The sequence below is a fragment of the Bos grunniens genome, chromosome 26 (assembly GCF_055505025.1).
Source record: "Bos grunniens cultivar Pamir isolate PY7600 chromosome 26, Bosgru_T2T1.0, whole genome shotgun sequence".
NCBI lineage: Eukaryota > Metazoa > Chordata > Mammalia > Artiodactyla > Bovidae > Bos > Bos grunniens.
In genome coordinates this window covers 18,733,651-18,744,422 of record NC_141190.1, presented here as the reverse complement: position 1 = coordinate 18,744,422, position 10,772 = coordinate 18,733,651, and positions in this window count along the sequence as shown.

Genomic DNA, 10,772 nt, shown 5'->3' with positions numbered 1-10,772 from the left:
GGAGGGATCTTTAGCTTCAGTAGAGAGAAGGTGGGCCCCTTGGTTTTTCGACTATGAAGGCTAGATAGGATTTTTTTTTATCCTTGCTCCCCGCATGTCTGGCACTGCCCTAGGCACTAGGGATACATCAAGAACAAAGCAAACAAAACACCCAGCCTCCATGGGGTAATAAAACAAAATAAATATGGAATTCAATACATTAGCAAAAGATAAGTGTTACAGAGGATTGTAAAGCAGAAAAAGGGACAGGGAGTACTGGATGGGAGGGAGGGGTGGTTTCAACTTTAAATTGGCTAAAGATTTGAGGAACTGAGCCCTTAATAATTCCTGTAGCTGGACGAAGCAGCAAGTGCAAAGGCCCTGGGAGGGGCACGTGCTCAAGTTAGTCAAAGGAAAGTAGCTGGAGCTGAGAAAGTAAGAGGGAGATGAGTTGGCGTAGGGTTATAGGCCACTAGAAGGACTTCGACTTTTTCCTCCCAGTGGAAAGGGGGGCCGTTGGAAGACTGTGAATCTAGGGGTCACCTGATGCACAGTGACCATCAGTCAGGATGGGAAAACACTGCAGATGATGCATTTGGGAGCTGGAGAGTCTGGAGTTCGGTTTTAGACATATTGCGTTTGAGATGACCGTTAGACATCCAAATGAAGATTGAGCACCTAGAGCAACTGGATCTATGAATCTGGAACTCAGAGGAGAGCTTCCAGGGTAGGTGTATTTATTTGGGAGCCTATGTGTGTGTGCGTTTCAAGTAAATAGACTCAGATATCAACAAGTACGTGAGTGTAGATAGAGAAAACACATCTAAGACTAAGCCTGGGGCACTCCAACATTAAAGGCAGATAAGAACAGCCAGTGAGGAAGAAAAAAAATTGATAAAACACAGAACAGGAGAACATGGTATCCTGGAAACTAAGTAAAGGTAATATTTCAAGAAAATAGAGGTTATCTGCTGCATCAAATCTGCTTAAAGTTCAAGTAAGCTGAGGATTATCGAATTTAGTAATATGAAGGTCATTGGTGAGGAGTTCTGTGGCGATTCAGCTAAAAAAAAAGTTAGAATGCCTTGTAAAATGAATGAGCTAGGGTATCCCTGGTGGTCCAGTGGTTAAGAATCTGCCTGCCAACAGAGGGGACACAAGTTCGAGCCCTGGGCTGGGAAGATTGCACATGCCCTGGGGCAGCTAAGCCTGTGTACCACAACTATTAAAGGCCATTCGCTCTAGAGCCCTGGTCCACAACAAAGAAGCCGCTGCGATAAGAGGCCTGTGCACCACAGCGGAAAGTAGCCCCAACTTGCCACAACTAGAGAAAGCCCGAGTGTAGCAACAAAGACCCAGCAGAGCCAAAAATTAAAAAAAAAAGAAAAACTTTAAACAATAAAATACTTAAATATTCAGAAACATCCAACATTAAAAAAAAAAAAAGAGCTACAAGGACATCTTGTGCAGCACAGGGAACATAGTCCATATTTCATAAAAACTTAAAATGGAGTATCATCTATAAAATTTTTGAATTGTAAAAAAAAAAATTTCTGAGTAACCCTATAACTATTTAAAAAGTTGAACTTCAGAAAGAAAACTCCTGGCCCAAATAGTTTCACCAGCACATGTTTAAGAATAAAACCGCATCAATCTTGCACAAATTCCTTCATATTGTAGATAAAAGGGAACATTCCTACCCATTTTAGGAGGCTAGCACGACTCTGATTTCAAAATCTGTCAGACATTATAGGCATACCTTGGAGATATTGCAAGTTTGGTTTCAGACCACCACAATAAAGCAAATACTATTACAATAAAAGGAATTCCCTGGCAGTCCAGAGGTTAGGACTCCACACTCTCAATGCTGAGGGTCCAAGTTCAATCCCTGGTCAGGGAACTAAGATCCCACAAACTGTGGGTGCGGCCAAAAAACAAACGGGGTGGCAGGGGAGTAACATGAATGTTTTGGTTTCCACACACATAAGAGTTATGTTTAAGTTATGCTATGTTTATGCTAAGTGTGCATTACTGTCATATCTAAAAAAAACACCAATGTCGAGGCATTTCCTTGGTGGTCCAGTGGTTAAAAACTCCATGTTCCCAATGCAGGGGGCCCAGGTTCAATCCCTGATCAGGGAATTAGATCCCACATGCTGCCAAACTTGGAAGAAAAGTTATGACCAACCTAGACAGCATATTAAAAAGCAGAGACATTACTTTGCCAACAAAGGTCTGTCTAGTCAAAGCTATGGTTTTTCCAGTGGTCATGTATGGATGTGAGAGTTGGACTATAAAGAAAGCTGAGCACCGAAGAATTGATGCTTTTGAATGTGGTGTTGGAGAAGACTCTTGAGAGTCCCTCGGACTGCAAGGAGATCCAACCAGTTCATCCTAAAGGAGATCAGTCCTGAATATTCATTGGAAGGACTGATGCTGAAGCTGAAACTTCAGTACTTTGGCCACCTGATGCGAAGAGCTGACTCATTTGAAAAGACCCTGATGCTGGGAAAGATTGAATGCGGGAGGGGAAGGGGACAACAGAGGATGAGATGGTTAGATGGCATCACCGACTGAATGGATGTGAATTTGAGTAAATTCTGGGAATTGGTGACGGACAGGGAGGCCTGGCATGCTGTGGTCCATGGGGTTGCAAAGAGTCAGACACAACTGAGTGACTGAACTGAACTGATGCCACAACTAAGAGTTCTCACACCACAGCTAGATTCTGCATGCCACAGTGAAGATCCTGCGTGATACAACTAAGATCTGGCACAGCCAAATAAATAAATGAATTTTTTAAGTTAAAAAAAATGTCTATACCTTAATTTAAAGTACTTTATTGCTAAAAATAAAAAAGGAAGTAGGATGAACCCTTTAAAAAGACAAACATAACTTTTTAAAAGCAACAAAGAGCTAACAGCATAGCAAGGAATTACCTGACCAAGCCTCAGGAGCAAATAGGACTCAGAGAGTCCAGCAAAAGGCAACCTTTTGTGTGAGTGGATGAGTGGGGTACAAACTGTGTGGCTGACATGCACTTTTAGGGGTCTTGTGAAGTTAAGGGGACAAAAGTTTGCGTTCAGGAATCTCTAAGAATGGAGACCCAAATAAATTACACACACATCTTCAGCTGGGACCTTAATGGATTACAATCTTGGTGTAAGGGTAAATCTATGGTGTATCACATACACTTGAAAATTACCATCAAGTAGTCTGGGTGGCCCAGGGAATCTTGAGGCTAGGACTTGGATTAAGGCGGTTTCAGACTGCTAGTGTCCTCATGAATTTGATAGAAAGAAGCAAAAATCTTATGTGGAGGATGACAACATCATCTTAGCTCCCAAATTATTTCTATTGTACAAAAAATTTTTCAAATGCAATGTCCAAGATTCTATCAACAATAACCCGGCATACAAGGAGAAAAATATGAGTAAGAGAAAGCAGAAACAACAGCAAGAACAGACCACAGGCAATCTTCACCCATCACACTGTGTTGTTATTATTTATCTTTCTTTCTCAATGGGGATATTTCCTGGTTTCTTCCCCAGCAATTATTCCATTCTTTTCCCTTCCCTACACTCTTGATTTCAGTTCTGATTATAATGTGATACTGGAGAGGTTGACCCTTTCACCAGCTGTAGGAGTAGGGCATATGAACTAACCATGGAATCTCTCTTGCTGTCCACAGGATTGACTCAGGGGTGAGCATATGAACTAAGACAGTCCAGTGGGTGAATCCCAGCCTGTCTGGGAGAGAATGCTGATATACAGACTCTCTACTCTTGAATAGAGAAGCATGTCCCTCTAAGAGCTGCTGGCTGCAACACTGAGAGTAGCTAGCTCCAGGTTGAAATCAATGCTGTGGAAGATCAAACTAGAAAGAAATCAGATCTTGAGTAACATTGTGAAGCTACTAGATCAAGGTTCACCTGTAGCTAGACCTGCTTCTAGAGCAGCATTGACCAACAGAAATATAATGCAAGTCAGCTGTGAAAATTTTCTAGTGGCCACATTTAAAAAGTAAGAAGACTTCCCTGGTGCTCTAGTGGTTAAGACTCTATGCTCTCAATGCAGGGGGTCCCAGTTTGATGCCTGGTTGGGGAACTAAAATCCTACAAGCCACATGGCACTGCCAAAAAAAAAGGTGAAATTCATTTTAGTAATATATTTTATTTAACTTAATATATCCAAATACTATCATTTAACATATGTAATAATTATGTTACATATTAACATATGTAATAATGTAAATAATTACTAATGACTAGCTTACATTTTGTTATTCATGCTAAATCCATGAAATCTAGTGTGTATTACACTAAACAGCACATCTCAGTTCAGACTAGGTATATTTCAAGTGCTGAATAGTCTTGTAGCTGGGGACCATCAAAGAGCTCTAAAATTTTCCTTTATTGAGTCAATATATATCCTTAGAGCAAGGTTTAACTGCTTTGTGCATGCATGCTTGCTAAAGTCTCTTCAGTAATCCAACTCTGTGACCCTTGGACTGTAGCCTGCCACGCTCCTCTGTCCATGGGACTCTCCAAGCAAGAATACTGGAGTGGGTAGTCATGCCCTCCTCCAGGGGATCTTCCCTCTTCCATGGGTTCAACTCACAGATTAAACCCATGTCTTTTATGTCTCCTGCATTGGCAGGCGGGTTCTTTACCGCTAGAACCACTTGGGAAGCCCTTAACTGCTTTACTGATGTATAATTTATATACCATTAAATTCACCCACTGTAAATGTACGGTTCTAGGCTTTTTAATAGAACAAAAGTTGTGCAACCACCACCAACCTCCAGTTTTAGAACATTGCCATCCACCACAAAATTTCCCTTGTGCCCCTTTGTTGTCACTCTCTACTCCCATCCACAGCCCCAGGCTGCTCTACTCTCTTTCTGTACATTTGCCTTTTCTGGAATTTCATATAAAGGGAATCAAGTAATATGTAGGATTTTGCCTCTGGCTTCTTTAACTTAATGTAGTTCGTGTTTTTGAGGTTCCTCCATGTATTAGCATAATTCAGTACATTTCTATTGCTCAATAATATTTTAATGTATGGACACCCATTGTGTTTATCCATTCACCAGTTGATGGACATTTGGAATGTTTCCACCTGTGGGTGATTATGACTAAAGCAGCTAGGAACATTCTCATCCAAATCTTTTTATGGATGTATTTCCGTTTCTCTTGATAGAGTCTTAGGAGTGGAATTCCTGGGTCATATGCTATGTTTATATTTAACCTCTTAAGAAACTGCCAGACTTCTTTCTTTCTGGCCTTGCCTGGTAGCTTACCCCAGGGTCTTATTTCCCCGACCAGGGATGGAACCAGGGCCCTCAGCATTAAGAGTATGGAGTCCTAACTACTGCACCACCACGGAATTCCCAAAACTCACCCTTTCAACGCACAGAATTCAATGTCTTACAACTATCACCACTAATTCCAGAGCATTTCCACCACTCTAAAAAGAAAATCTACACCCGTTAAGTGGTCATTCCTCATGCCTTACTTCCTTTCCCCAACTCCTTGGAAGTCCACTTTCTGTCTTTATGGATTTGCCTATTCTGGACATTTTATATAAATGGAATTATGTAACGTGGCATTTTGCATCTGGCTTCTTCCATTGAATGTAACATTTTCAAGTTTTATCCATGTTTAGCATGTATTAGTACTTCATTCCTTTTGTTTCTTGTTGTTTAGTGGCTCAGTTGTGTCTGACTCTTTGCAATCCCATGGACTGTAGGCCACCACGCTCTTCTGTCCATGGGATTTCCCAGGCAAGAATACCAGAGTAGGTAGCCATTTCCTCCTCAAGGGGATCTTCCTGAAACAAAAATCAAACTCACGTCTCCTGCAAGTCTCCTGCATCGCAGGTGGATTCTTTACCAGGAGCTCCTGGAGAAGCCAAGCCACTTCATTCCTTATCCACTGTTATTTAGAAGACTAAATAACACCCCCTGTGTAGAGGTTGTTGTTCAGTCACTAAGTTGTGTCTGAGTCTTTGTGGCCCCATGGACTGCAGCACTCCAGGCATCCCTGTCCTTCACTGTCTCCAGGAGTTTGCTCAGATTCATGTGCATTGAGTTGGTATACCACATTTCATTGATTCATCCATTAGTTGATGGACATTTGGGTCCTTTCTACTTTTTAGCCACTATGAATAATGTTGCTATGAATATTTTTGTACAAGTGTTTGCATGGACATATGCTTTTAGTTCTCTCAGGTATATGCCCAGGAGTGAAACTGCTGGGTTATAGGCTTCCCTGGTGGGTCAGATGGTAAAGAATCTGCCTTCAATGTAGGAGACCAGAATGGGTAGGGAAGATACTCTGGAGAAGCGAATGGCTACCCACTCCAGTATTTTTGCTTGGAGAATTCATGGACAGAGAAGCCTGGCGGGCTACAGTTCATAGGGTCACAAAGAGTGGGACACAACTGAGCAACTAACACTTTCACTTTTTTCATGCTAAGCCCATGTTTAACTTTTTGAGGAACTGCGAAAATGTTGCACTGTTTCACATTCCCATCAACAATGTATTGGGGCTCCAATTTCTCCATATCTTTGCCCAGACTTGTTAACATCTGTCTTTTTTCCTTTTTACAGGCAACTGGTACTTCTTTTTTCATTGTGATAAAATAATAACATGACAAAATTTACCATTTTAGCAATTTTAAGTGTATAGTTCAGTAGCATAAAGTACATTCACATTCACATTGTTATGCAACATTTATCAGCACCATTCATCTCCAGAAATTTTTCATCATCTCAATCTGGAACTCCATATCTGTTAACTCCCATTTCCCTTCTCTCCCCAGTCTCTGGAAGCCACCGTTATACTTTTTGTCCCTATGAATTTGGCTTCTTTAGATAGTTCATATGACTGGAATCATGAAATATTTATTCTTTTGTGACTTGTTTCACTTAGCATAATGTCCTCAAGTTTCATCCACATTGTCGTATGTGTCAGAATTCCCTTCCTTTTTAAGGAGGAATGATACATTGTATAGCTGTATCACTTTTGTTTATCTATTCATAAATCTGGATGGACATTTGGGTTGCTTCCATTTTTTGGCTGTTGAGAATACTGCTGTTATGAATGTGGTGCTTTCAATTCTTTCAATTTAGGGTATATACCCAGAAATGGAATTGCTGGATCATATGGTATTTCTGTTTAACTTTTTGAGGCTTAGAGCCACTTCTATAGGACAGGGGCCACTACTTAAGGACCCCTGGCCCTTGAAGTTCCTGCCTTACGTTTGATTGGTCCGTTTACCTTTTAGAGGGTTTTCCCTTTGTGTGGAAACCATGACTCAACCATGTTTTGAAGCGATTTTATTTACAATGTACTTTCATTGTTCAGAAAAGAAAATAAGAAAGTCTCCTTTAAGGATTCACAAGGATTAATGGAGGGATGCACCGAATAGCAGCAACAGCTCAGAGGGAGGGGGGAGGGAAGGGGAGGAGGGGGGGAGGGGGGACGGGGGGAGGGGGGGTTACTCACCAATGCATTCGGCTGACTTTGCTCTTCTCTTCAGCCAAGCTTTTTCTCCTGATCGAAGGCTGCATAGGATGGGGCAGACTCAGAGCTCTCATCCAAGTTCTGGCTGAGCCAGAAAAGTGGGCTCTGGTTAAAAGCTGTAAAAAGAGTAAAAAAAAAAACAAAAATTAAAAGTACGTGCCTTTTACCTTGGGTACTCCCAATCAATGCCTTCCTCTTTCTGCAAGTATGGGAAGGGGTTTGGTGGAGTGGATAATACTGTACTTTTGTCAGGATATTGTGGTGGTAAGGAGAGGAAGGGTGAGAAGTTAAAAAATTATATGTGGTAGTAATAGTGATACAAATAATACTAATTACTATTAACATAACAGCCACTGCAGAATGTCTGTGAGGAGCAGTGTTGCCCACCATGAGGACCACTGAGTTACCGCGACCAGCTGTCCTGGTTGGCATGAGATGAAGGTGGTTTCCTAGGACAGCAGATTTTCAGTGCTAAAACAGAGAGTCTCAGGCAAACTGGGGTGGTGGTTCACCCAAAGGCTAGGCCCCCACTTCCTAGTTGTGCAGCCCTGGGCTGTTTCCTTTACTTCTCTGGCCTGTTTCCCTAGAGATAATACCCTCAGAGATAATCATATCTAACTCACACATTAGTTCTGAGGATAAAATAAAGTCTATGCATAAAGCATTAAGCCCAGTATATGGCACAGTAATACTTACAAATACATGTTAGGAATTATTACCTAAATTCTTTTTTTTTTTTTGCTGCTGAAAGATCCAATAGCTTTATTTTTAATTGGAGCATAACTGCTTTACAACATTGTATTTGTTTCTGCTATACAACAATGTGAATCAGCAATTTGTGCACATATATCCCCTCCCTCTGAAGCCTCCCTTCCACTCCTAAATTCTTATCTAATTTAATCTTGTAAGGTTTGTTTGTTGTTTTGGGGAGCAATTTTTATTTGTTTAAATGTAGAGTCCATTTGCATTCACAAATTTATATAATAAAAGCCAAAGATACAGTGAGACTGCTAGAAAAGAAAATATTAAAACCACATAGTAGAAGAGAGAAAAAAATGAGCCCCTTCAAATCAAGGCCAATAGATTTCTAAAAGTGTGCATTCCTGGGGCCTGGGTTAAGAGGGTGGGGCCGGGGTTTACTTGGAGCTGGCAAGCTGAGCACTGGGTGCAGATGGCTCCTCCTTCCCTGTTTAGAGTAGCTCCTAAATTAGATGATTTTATTAAGTTCATTTTACACAACTGGAAACAGAGTAAAAAGCACGAAGTCTCCCAGCGCCCTTGTCAGCTTTTCCGGCACTAGCTGCTAGCCATCCTAATTTTGCTAGAGGACCATGAGGAGGGGTTAGAAATTACAAGCTTGGATATCATAGCCCAGCTGCTTGCCCAGCATCCCAGAACCAAGGGAGCTTTTAGGAATTGAGTCCAACCCCTGGCTTTACAAATGGAACCATGAGGCCCGGAGCTGGAACTGCTGTCCCCAGCATCCAGCTACTGAAGAAGAACCCAAGACACCCCACTCCCAGCTAGGTGCCCCCTCTAACGTTGGTCAGGACCAGACAGACCGTGGTCCCTGGACAGCTCACTAGACCTAGGGACACAGGCCTGCAATGGGCAAGAATGAATTTAGACAACATCCTCAAGTCTGCATTTCCAAATGGGCTTGTTTTCCCACACGAAGTTGTGCGGTTTTTCTGCGGAGACCAGCACTGACTCCGAGGCGGTCTGCTGTCTGCCTGCAGGAGTCTGAAACAGGAAAGAGAAGGCTTCAGCGCACCTGTGTGTCAAGGTCTACAGGTGAGTCCAGATGCTGAACTCACCAGTCTCTTCCCTCACCTCAAGATGCTAGATGTAAAGCTGCTCCGGCAGAAGAATCCAGAATGGCCTACTAGAAGTGAATTTCCCTCTATAGGACAAATTCTGTAAGATGGTGAAATGTTTGGCCTGGCCTGCAGGACAGGGATGGGAACCCAGCCTGGTTGTGGCTTGTTGGAAGCTCATCTGGGCTGTGCACGATCAGATCACAGAGTGCTTCCTTGAGCAGGGAGGCCTCCATTTCACCATCATCCCAAACTGGCATCTGGCTTTTATATTTACTTCTTTGGGGTTTACTTCCTCTGGGCCCTGGCACCTATAGGCAGATTGCTCCTTTTATTTCTTATTTTTATTTTTTGTATATGTGTATGCATTTATTTATTTTAGTTGTGCTGCATGGCATGGTTCCACCACCAGGGCCGCAGCAGTGCCGAGTGCTAATCTCTGAACTACCAGGGAATTTACCAGATTGCTCTTTTTAAAATGCAAATCAGGTCTCGTGGCCCACCTGTGCTCACAACCCACCCAGTGCTTACCTCTGCAGCTCAAACTGCACCCCATCCTTCACATACCCCATTTTGTGCCTCCTCTAGACACTGGCCCAGCCATATTTGAGCTTTTTCAAGTTGCTTAGAGGTGCTACTCTCTTCTCTTCTCTCTTCCCTGTTAACCCTTCCCCATCCCTGTTACTTAGTGTTATGCTGGATGCTGTCACAAATCTCAAACTTTTCAGCACTTAACACAAAAAGTGGTTTTCAAATTCTCATGAAAAGCTAAACATTTGGTGTTCCTATATGTTGGGTGATCAGGTTGGGGGCGGGGTTGCCATTTTCCACGTGTGGCTTCCAAGATTGCCCTGGGCATTGACACCGCTGTGAGTACAGTGGGAAAGAGCATTGGATGAGCACCTGAAGAGGTTTTTATGGATCAGCACGCATTGTTTCTGCTCAGGTTTCACTGACTAGAACTCAGCCACGTGGCCACAGTTAGCTGCAAGCGAGTCTGGAAAACATATTCTAGCTGTATTCCCAGGGAAGAAGGAATGGGTTTTTGTGAACATGCTGCAACAGCATCCTTGAGGCATCAGTCTGGGTCACTTTTGTAGAAAGTAATTCCTAACTCATTGAGTGGGTTGAGTGGCTCCTTGATTGAACCATCACACTTGGTACTCAATCCTTTTATGACCCATGTTTTTTTGTTTGTTTTTTTTTTTTGTCTTTTTTTTTTTTTATGACCCATGTTTAAGGTAGGATACAATAATTGTTTATTTATACATTTTTCTGCATTAGACTGTGCATTGGTTTCCTATTGTTTCTTAACAAATTACCATAAATTTAGAAGCTTAAAACAACACACACTTATTATCTTACTGTCGAAAATCCCATGGATGGAGGAGCCTGGTAGCCTGCAGTCCATGGAGTCTCGAAGAGTCAGACATGACTGAGCGACTTC